A 10,870-nucleotide genomic window follows, 5' to 3' on the forward strand; every position below is an offset into this window, starting at 1 on the left:
TTCTGTAAGTAACAAGGGAGAAAGCTAGGTTGGCCAACACTGTCTGGGTACCTGTCCTCCTAGATTAGCATGCACTACTTTTTTGAGAACTATTTGTTGCTATCTCTCTCTTAACCAACTGCATTTCCACTGTATAACTCCTCTAGCATGGAGCCTTGAACACACCTGCCATTCAATGCATGTTGAGTAAATTAATGAAAAGAACTATGAAACAAAAAGGACATTAGAGAGAATTGCTAAGCCACGTAGGATAAACTGAGAAAATGGTCCACTAGAAATGTCTAAAGAGAAACATCAGACCCAGCTAGAAAACTGTGGGATTGGGGTACAGACACCCCAGGGAGGCACCAATAAAGATGGGGACAAACAACAACTAATGCAATTCTCCAGCAGGCTGTCAGAGTCTGCTGGAACGATGATGTCAGCAGGTGGCCACAAGCCAATGAATTGCCTTTTCATCACTTGTGTAGTGTCGATCCTTGCAGGGAGGCTCCCTTAGAAAGGAACTAAGGCTCCTCCTTCTGAGTCTGCCCACCTGGTGAGATCATTGATTGCCCAGAGTACTGACTCATTATCACCAATGAAGATGGAATGGTATCCAACTCACCAGGAAACTTAAGTTCTTACTTTTGATTTCACCCTTGTGAACAAGAAGATTATTAGATTCTTGGTCAATGTAACAATTTACTCACCCTCTATTTCCCTTGCCTGTTCTGTTACCGATTGACGCCCTTCTCACTTTACAGTCATTGTCTAGCACTTTAGAAAGCAGATATGAAGATAAAGAAACTTTATGTTACATCATTTTATATTCTTGGTTTCATAATTTAAAACAGCGTTTTAAAGTAGGGATTTTATATTTGTTGGTTGCCAGCTTTCTGCACTGTTGCATTGCTCAAAGGTTAACTTTTGGTACTTTTAAAAATTATTATAATTTATTTAACAATCTAGGAAGTTTACAGTCATCAGCAATTCTGGTGCAATCTGAGGTGCAGTTGCGAATCTGAGAATCTCTGTGGGGCTGTTAGTGTAGTGAACCTTGTATGTAAAATATATTCGTACTTTTTTTTTTTTTTTTTTTTAAGACAAGGTCTTGCTCTGTTACCTACTCTAGAGTGCAGTGGTGTGATCATAGTTCACTGCAACCTTGAATTCCTGGGCTCAAGGGATACTTCCACCTCAGCCTCCTAAGTAGCTGGGACTACAGGTGTATGCCACTGCACCCAGCTGATTTTTAATGTTTTTTGGAGAGACGGGGTCTCACTCTGTGGCCCAGGCTGGTCTTGAACTGGGCTCAAGCAATCCTCCCACCTAGGTCTCCCAGACTGCTGTGATTATAGGCTTGAGCCAGAGCATGCAGCTTCCATGCATACTTTTGATAGCACTTGTGAAGAGATTTCTCTAAAACCGACTTCATTGATTTCATTTTCAGCAAACTGACCTGGGTCACTCAACATAGCCTTTATTGTTATTGATGTTACTGCATATTCTCTTTTTACAATAACTTTGTGACCAACAGACGATATCAATTTGACATACACGGCATCAGGGCCTTCACGGTCACCATAGGTTTTTTTCCTTCCCTCTATGAGTTCTTATGAAATTCTACATTGCTTCACCAGGAACGTTAGTAGTCAGCCTCACAGCCACTGCAGCTGCGTCCATGTGCACTGCCACAACCGCTACTCCAGGGCTGCCCCCATACTCCCAGCTGCCTGCCGCCATGAGTTCCTGACTGGGTGCTTTATCCTTGATGTCTGCCACATTAAAGCCATGGGAGCCAGGGGTGGGCCTGACGCATTCAGGTGACATAGTCCGCCTTGGATGAGAAATAACAAATTCCCCATTTTATTCTTCTAGCAAAGGAGCAGTAATAAATTACCTTTTAAAACATTCTTTATTTAATACTCATGATCCTAAGTAGGGCGGAAAACATAATAAACATTGAAGCAGCATTTGCCAAATATGTCAAATCTCATCCCAAACATCAACAAGACCAAATATTTTAAATTCCTAGCAGATGGCGCGTTTATTTAGAGGTTCCCATCCCTTTTAACTACAGAGATCTCTTTACAATGCCAGACAATTTAATGGATTCTCAGAAGAGTATCTGAAGTTTTAATGAAAATTCTGATGATTGATAAAACTTCTGATGAAAACCTATTAGGGATTCAGTAACTCCTTTTTTTTTTTTTTTTTTTTTTTTGAGACAGGGTCTCGCTCTGTCACCCAGGCTGAAGTGCAGTGGCACGATCTCAGCTCACTGCAACCTCCACCTTCCGTGTTCATGTGATTCTCCGGCCTCAGCTTCCCAAGTAGCTGGGATTATAGGCGTGCACCACCACACCCAGCTAATTTTTGCATTTTTAGTAGAGATGGGTTTCACCATGTTGGCCAGGCTGATCTCCAACTCCTGACCTCAAGTGATCCACCTGCCCATCTCGGCCTCCCAAAGTGGTGGGATTACAGGCGTGAGCCACAACGCCCAGCCTCAATAACTCCTTTACATGAATTTATGAATTAATTAATTACAACACTGTAGATTGTTACATTGTTTGTCCACAGAAAATCAAACTTCCTGGTTCAATTTCTTGCCACATTAATTCTGGACTTGACTCTGTTAGCACTGTGACCAAGGGGACATCAGTAAACCTGACACAAGTAGTGACTTGATAAGTACTTGCGTACTGGGGTTTCCTTTGGAACCTGGCTGCCATTACGTGAGGAAGCTGATCTAGTCTCCTTGAGGATAAGCCATCAGCCCAGTCACCAGCTTCTCTGCTCACTGAATGCAGTTACATGAACGATCCCAGACAAAACCAGCAGAACCACTTAGTAGATGCAGAGAATTCTGAGAAATAAAAAATCGTTGTTTTAAACCATTAAGTTTTGGTGTGTTTTGTAACACAGTATAGATAACTGAAATATAATGGCATTTACAGAATTTGAAATATAGCAGTATATAAATGAGTAAGTGAATTACTTTTTCACTCATTCATTAATAAATATTTTTTCCAGGGCCCAGTAAAAGCACATTGTCCAGTCTACCCTAAAGGCTAGCTTTGCACAGGATCTATGGATCCTCTGTAAAAATTCTGTGGCCTCAGAAAATCTGAAATCCACAAATAGAGAAGGAAGTCCCAAATTTGAATAACATTCTATATGGAGTAATTTCTTTTCTTTCTTTTCTTTTCTTTTTTTTTTTGAGATGGAGTTTTCCTCTTGTTGCCCAGGCTGGAGTGCAATGGCACAATCTTGGCTCACCGCAACCTCCACCTGGGTTCAAGCGATTCTCCTGCCTCAGCTTCCCAAGCAGCTGGGATTACTGTGCCACCACGCCTGACTAATTTTGTGTTTTTAGTAGAGACAGGGTTTGTCCGTGTTGGTCAGGCTGGTCTCAAATTCCTGATCTCAGGTGATCCTCCCACCTCGGCCTCCTGAAGTGCTGGGATTACAGGTGTGAGCCACTGTGCCCGGCTTTATATGGAGTAATTTCAAAGTTTAGATGAAATCCCGAGAACTATATAACAGGAAGAGAAACCTAGTGTAAACTGTGGACTTCAGTTAATAATATATCAATATCTAGATTATAATTAATAATATATCAAATTAGTTAATAACAGAAACTAATAATTTAGCTAATAATATATTAATATTGATTTGTTTATTGTCAAAAATGTACTACAATAACGGGAGATGTTACTAGTGGAAACTGCTGAGGTGGCAGGGGAAGAGAGGGAGGGGAAGTCTATGGGGATTCTGTACTCTGTTCGAGTTGTCTGAAAAAATAAAACTGCTCTAAAATTAAAAACAACAACAACAACAAAAACTACACCCACCTTCACCCCCCACAACAGGTCTATGATGCAAGCCAACATATTACTTTGGTAGTTTGAGCACTGGTTCGTAAACACTGAATTGTGTTTTTGTACCTGCCTGAGTAAATCATTTTTGCTTTGCTCTACTATTTTCTGTACTGTGAGTTCTGGTCCAAGCAGTCTGTGTTGATGTGGACCTTTACAGTTTATAAAGTGCTCTTCATTTTGCAAGTTCTTTCATGTACATTATCTCACTAAACCTTGCAACAATCCAGGGAGATTGTTTGTTCCAGGTCCCTTGGTGCAGACATACCCATGAAGGGGCAGTGCAAATCTGTCACCACTGCTAGACAAAGGATTTTGAACACAGATCTTTCAAGTGGTTGAATGTTTTTATAAACTTGTGTTAAAGATGATGCCCTCATAATCTTCAATCTCATAAAGATGAAGAATGACACATTAATAATACAATTGAAAAGGTGATACTCATTTACACATGGAATTAATGCTTTTTCAATTAGAATTTTAGGTCAATTTCTGTTTTGTTCTCTGGAAGTTTTAATTAAGACAGAAAAACTTTAATATCTCACACCCCTCACAGGAACCATTAAAGGTTTGGATTTTTCTCTATTTTGAGGCCCCTGTTCCCCCAGGGATATTTTAGCAAGAAGAATGCGATTCAAAGATTTCCAGATGTTACTTCTTAGATGTGTCTCAGCATGCATCTATAAACCATCTGGTAGTAGCAACAGCTGGATTGGGTCCAAACATAAATGTTCATGCAGGTAAAGGGGTACTGATAGAAAAAATTGAACTGATCAGTGGTTTTTCAACTAAGTTTGTGATACTGGTTAATTAGTTGTTGAAATGATCTCTCAGTAGCCAAGACAGGCTTTCAAAATTCTGCAGTCAGGCTTCCTGTATGTTTGAGGGGGTTATTCCTCACCTGTATTAAATTTAAAATCCGTGGCTGAATCAGAAATTATTTGTATTTAGTCTCAGAGGGTATTTAAGTGGTCTACAGAATTCCTAACATTGCATTCACAAATATTCAACACCCTTGCAACTTCATACTCTTTCCAACCAGTGAAAGGAAGGGTTGTCCCCGAAATGTGCTGGGGAGCAGGGTGAACACATTTAGTAGGTCTCTGGAGTGTACACCTTGATCTTCAAGCGTCTTCTGACTCAGGAAACGGCAGTAAACATAAGTGAGTGGCAAGATTCCCACCTCCTCCCCTCGTTCCTGGAATGAAAGATTATATCCCTCAGTCATCTGAATCTGGGACCTCCAACAGGGTAAGATCATCTCATTAACTCATCTCCTGTTTTTTTGGAAGTTGTGATAATTATGCCAAGAGCTGAGCTGAGCTTTTCCTTGCTATAGATCAAATTTTAATACTGCAAATTAACAAAAATGAAGACAATTTATAGAAAGTATTAAAATTCATAACAACTTTTGCAGGAAGAATATTCAATCTGCATTTTAAAAAAGTACTTCCAAGCACCTGAAAAGTAATTGATTTCCAATTTAAAAATGGTAATAGCAGACATTTATTAAGTACTCACATGTTAGATATTTTACTAATAATTTGTAGAGTATCTAATTACCACAGTGAACCTATGGGTTCTCTTATTAATCCTAATTATATAGACAAGAAAACTGAGCCATAGGGCATTAAGATATGTGCCCAAATGAACAGATCTTATAAATGACAGTTGAAATGGGATTTTAAATGAGGTAGACTGATCCTAGATCACAGACCCTTGAACAGTCAATTATTCAATTATAATATCACACAATTTTATTGTCATTAATTCATTCATTCAACAGAAGCTTCTGAAGTACTAGAGAGTCACAGTTCAATATGGCTCAGTCCCTCCTCTTAAGAAGTTTGCAGCTGGTGGATGAGACCAGCAAATTAACAATGGAAAGACAGAACAATACATGCAACAATAGATAAATACATAATGTGTGCTGTGAAAGTACCAGTGGGGTTGGTACTTTCAATAAAGTACCAACAATAAAGAAGGCTTCTGAGAGAAAAATTCACTTTGGGAGGAGTCTGTGATGGTTATGAAGAGAAGAGGTGAAGGGCTTAGTAGGAAAGTGCAGAAGCATGAGATAGCCATCTGGGAGCTTCCCTGGACTTTCCCATCTTATTTCCTGTGACTTTGAGTTTTATTCATTCTGTAATCTGGGGAAGAAATAGGAGGACTTTAAGCAGGAGGGCAGAGGGTACAGTTGGAGACAGGATCAGAATGTATTTTAGAAGAAAGTATTTGGAGGTTGGGTGTGGTGGCTCATGCCTGTAATCCCAGCACTTTGGGAGGCTGAGGCAGGTGGATCACTTGATCTTAGAAGTTCGGAACCAGCCTGGACAACATGGTGAAGCCCTGACTCTACCAAAAATACAAAAATTAGTCAGGCATGGTGGTGTGTGCCTATGTTCCCAGCTATTTAGGAGGCTGAGGCGGGAGAATCGCTAGAGCCTGGGAAGTTGAGGCTGCAGTGAGCTGTGATCACGCCACTGTGCTCCAGCCTGGGTGACAGAGCAAGACTCAGGCTCCAAAAAAAGAAGAAAGCATTTGGAAAGAATCAGAGGCAGGAGACTCCAGACAGTTGTTGTGAGAATCCAGGTCAGGTGTGGTGAGGGGCAGAATCAAACCAGTGGCAGTGGATGTAGGGGGGGTGGGTAAGAAAGAGGAGGAATAAGCAGGTCTTGGGACTTGCTGACTGTGGAGCAGAGGGGCTGAAGGAGTCATCCTTAGCAGTGTTCTCTATCTCAACATTCTCTCTTTGGATAGTGGTATTCATGTTTTCACAGCTACCTACCACTTCCCAGCTAGCCTCTCCACAGTAATCTCCCCACATTGACTTACTTCTTTCCAGCCTACTTTATGCTTCACTCCAAGATTGACACATTTCAAGTGTTCATACTAGGTCTTTCCCTTTCTCAGAAATTCTTGGTGACTAAATTCAACCTATGCTTCCAAACCCACTTTTCACCACTTGAGAATTCTGCTTCTCTCACTTATCAGTGCAGGGTTCTTTGCTTCCTTCACCCCTCTTGCCTCTCACCATCCTCATCCTTAGTGCATTTTAGCATGATAAGGAATCAAAGCTACAAGAGGCAATCGGTTTCCTAGGAGAGACACTGGTTTGCCTGGTAGAGGCTGCTCTTTAATGAAAGCATAGCTCCAGGGACATGGGGCTTGGCAACCAAGGTTAAGAAGGTGGCAGCGAAGTTAAGCCAAGGTCCTAGAGGCTGAAGAGTCCAACAGGAAGGAGGAAGACTAGAGGGGAAAGAGACCTCCCAGTAACTCTTTGAGGAAAAGGCAGCTCTACTCCAAGGGAACAGTGAAGAAATATTTGTTCTGACTTCTGAATACCTAGTATATCCATGGTTGACACCAAGTTACGTCTTTCTGGAAATGGACTACAAGTTAGTATTTTCCACCATGACGGGTTGTATCAGTAGGACACTCCCGCCCTCTAATTAGATGGAACGGTTCAGAGTGTCCTATACACACTCCAGGCCTCCCTCCTTCTGTGTCTCTACCTATGCTGCTCCCTTTGGCAGTCCTCTTTCACACACTGCTGTGCTCTGTCAATCCAAGCCAGCTTCAGAAGCCAGCTCAAGTGCCAGCTGATGCCAGCTGATGGATCACTGTCATAGCCCTGGGGTCGAATTTAGTATGAAAGCAAACAAAGTGTGTGGCAGTAGGCTGGGAGTGGGAGAAGTGGTCTGTTACGGATTTTGAAAGATTTAACAAACAATGCATCTTTGATTGGATCCCCATTCCTAAAAATGTTACAATACACATTCTGGAAATAATTGGGGAAGTATTAACATGAACTAGATAATAAACGATATTAAGGAACTATTAATTTGGTTACCGCATAATATTGCTGTAATCATATAAATAATGACAACTTTTAGAGATGCTTGATGAAGTATTTGAGAATGAAGAAACATTATGTCTGTAATAGTTTAGCAAATAGATATGTGTGTGTGTATACACATGTACATATTATACATACATATATATGCATGCATATTATAATATGCCAGAGTGCTAATAATTGGAACTAGCTGGTAGATTCTTCATTATGTCATTCATCTTACTTTTCTGTATGTTTACAAATTTTTATGATAAAATTTTAAAATAAAGGAGTAAAGAAATGACACCAGACTTCTTGGCTAGGTAGAGTTAAGAAACTAGGACTAGGATGGCCGGAGTCCCACCATAGTGTCAACAGAGTGGTTCTCGAGCTTGGGTGCAGGCTCCTCACCTGAGGCGATGCTATTTCTCTCCTTAATGGCGAGAAGGGAAAATGAAAGAGGACATCTTCATTTGTTTCACTTCAGAAATTCATTTAATAGTTGATAAAAGCTTGCTCTGTTCCAAATACATCCACACATGCTCACTTATTTAATTCTTACAATAATTTTGTGAAGTAATTTTTGTCCTTGTTATTCCCATTTCATAAGTAAGGAAAATGAAGCTCTGAAATTCAGTGATTTTCTTTATATCACAGAACTAGAACACATCAGAGTGAGAATTCGATCCCAGTTCTGCAGACTCCAAGTCTTGGATCATCCTAAGCCCTTGCATTGTCCTTTCCAAGATTATAAAGGTCAAAGCCCTCAGGCCAGAACCGTAAGCCTGTGGAGCTGGTCCTTGAGTGGATTCACGGGAAAAGCAAAGAGCCCCTACTTGGGCCATCCCAAGCATCCTTCGGGTATGATACTTTGCAAACATAGACCATCAGACATATCTGGAGGACTACGGTGTTTCCTTGCTTCATCACAGCATATCCTGAAATTGAGAGTTTGCCAACTGCAATGTATAAAAATGTTTGATGAACCCCTGTCTAGCCACTGGGTCAGCATGTACCACACAGGGACTCCTCTGATTGCACCAAGGAGGAAGTGCTATCAGTGATTTCCAAAAGCAGCAAGGAAATCCATCTGCAGTTGGGAGTCAGGTTCTCATAAAAGAGGGATTTCTGAATATGAGCAGACAACAGACACCTGACCACATCAAAGGGAAACAGACTTTTAGGCAGACGTTGAGTTGTGACGTTGGGGAATGATGACTGATTAGTGAACCACAGAGTGGGACATGCTGAGCTCCTCGACTGAAGCAAAGAGGAGCCGTGAGGCTGGAAGGTGAACCAAAGCTGGCGGGAGGCATGAAGTGTCAGGATCTATGAACATCTGGGGATGCTTAATCGAGAGGAAATGTAGACCTCCCACACAGTAGCACTTTTATGAGCTCTGATTATACACTAGGGTACAGAAAAAAATAACAGAAACTAGCACACTGGTAAATAAGAAAACTTCTTGATCTGTAAAACATGCTGCTTTCTCAAATCTTTCCCCTTCACACACCATATTTTAGAGGCAAATGATGCTGAGTGTATCAATGTGACAGGAAGGAAGCTAAGTGGGTATGTAGACATTGACAGCTCCTGAAGGGCCAAGGCAGATGGCAATGCCCCAGCCAGCTTAGTGTCCTGAGGCACTAAGGGGAGTGATGGCCTCAATGTTCCTTTGGGAAATCTGCAAAAATGTAATTCTGATCTTTCGGTCTCAGAACCAGCACATGAGTTGGGAGGGCAGGGTGGGAATGGAAGTTGAAAGATGATGGGGAGAGGGAGCAGGGCCTCAGCTCACTCATCCACTCACTCTTCATATTCATTCATTCAGTACAATGTGAAGGTGTGTATTCTGGAGTCAGGCACACCTTGATTAAGATCTAAGGCCTACAGCTTGAGAGCTCTATGAACTTGGGCAAGTTACTTAGTCTGTTTAGACCTCAGTTTCCTCCTGTGATAAAAGGAAGTCCCTGAATCATAGAAGTATAATGAGGACTCAAATTCACAGCCCAGTAACATAATAACACCGCTGAGTCTGGCAGGTAATGGGTGACCAACCGACATATGCTACAATTGTTGCTGTGTCTTTCAATAACCAGGTGACCAGCCCTGTGCTAGTTGCTCAGTGTATTAAGACGGTGGACTTGGAGACACAATTTTACCCTCCACATTGGAATGATACCTTGCTAAACTTTTATTCCAGGCCAATATTTTTCTTCCCTTCTATTTCTTTTCTTCCCACTTTCCCATATACAGAAAACTTCATGAATGAAACAGAGTTATGGTCAGAGAAGAGATGAGAAAATAGAAAACTTCTAGCATTCTGTTTGTACCTGGCACACAGTAGGCACTTGATGGTTGAATAAATAATAATTCTCAGGAGAATGAACATTTTTACCTAATTTTCTTGGTGTTTTTATTAAAATGCAGTCACTCATTTGGAATTCAGGGATTGTAGACTGATGGCTAATGGATCAGTTCTGGCCTAGCAACATGTTTTGTTTGATTTGCAAAGTATTTTAAAAATTGGAAAACGTCACATAAAAACCTGAGTTTCTGGCTTCTCCTGGAAAATGAGAAAATCTGGCAACCCCAGGCCTGCATTTCCCCCGGGGAATGGTCAGAGGGAGTCAGGGAAGGGCGGCCCACGTTCCATGGCACTTTCCCTCCCTGTGGCCTTGGGCGCCACTGCCCTCTAGTGTATTACAGCCTTCTGTGGCTAGGGCACTTCCTCTCTTACGCGTATTCCAAGCAAGACAGTTTCACTAGGTTGTCTTGGTCATCTTGTGAGGGATCGCAGGTGAGGAATGTGGAGCGGAGAGGCCTCCTGGCACAGCCCTTTCTCAGCCCCACACTCACTCCCAGCCCTGTGCTCCTTCCCGGGGCCTCTCTGCCTGGGCTTTGAGCCTGGAAGACTGACTGAGATTTCACTTTCCATCCAGATATGTTGGCCCCACGTTAACACTGCCGACATCACCCTTCCTTTATGATTACTCCCCTTCTGGGCAACAAGAAAATGATCGAATGACAATTATTGTGGCATCTGATACAGGGGTAATTTCCCTCTGGCTAGCAAACCACATGATGGAACATAACTGCAGATTCTTTGCATACCTTCACCATGACTAAGAGTGATCCCACAGCCACGGCTTTCCTGATTCTGAGATCA

The 10,870-nt window shown here is 41.7% G+C and overlaps 1 pseudogene; it reads right to left on the bottom strand.

Moving 5' to 3' along the window:
- Positions 1–939: 939 nt before the first annotated feature.
- Positions 940–1,812, bottom strand: LOC100428355 (elongin-C pseudogene; annotated as a pseudogene).
- Positions 1,813–10,870: the final 9,058 nt, after the last annotated feature.

Source organism: Macaca mulatta, chromosome 1 (assembly GCF_049350105.2).
Source record: "Macaca mulatta isolate MMU2019108-1 chromosome 1, T2T-MMU8v2.0, whole genome shotgun sequence".
Classification (NCBI taxonomy): Eukaryota; Metazoa; Chordata; class Mammalia; order Primates; family Cercopithecidae; genus Macaca; species Macaca mulatta.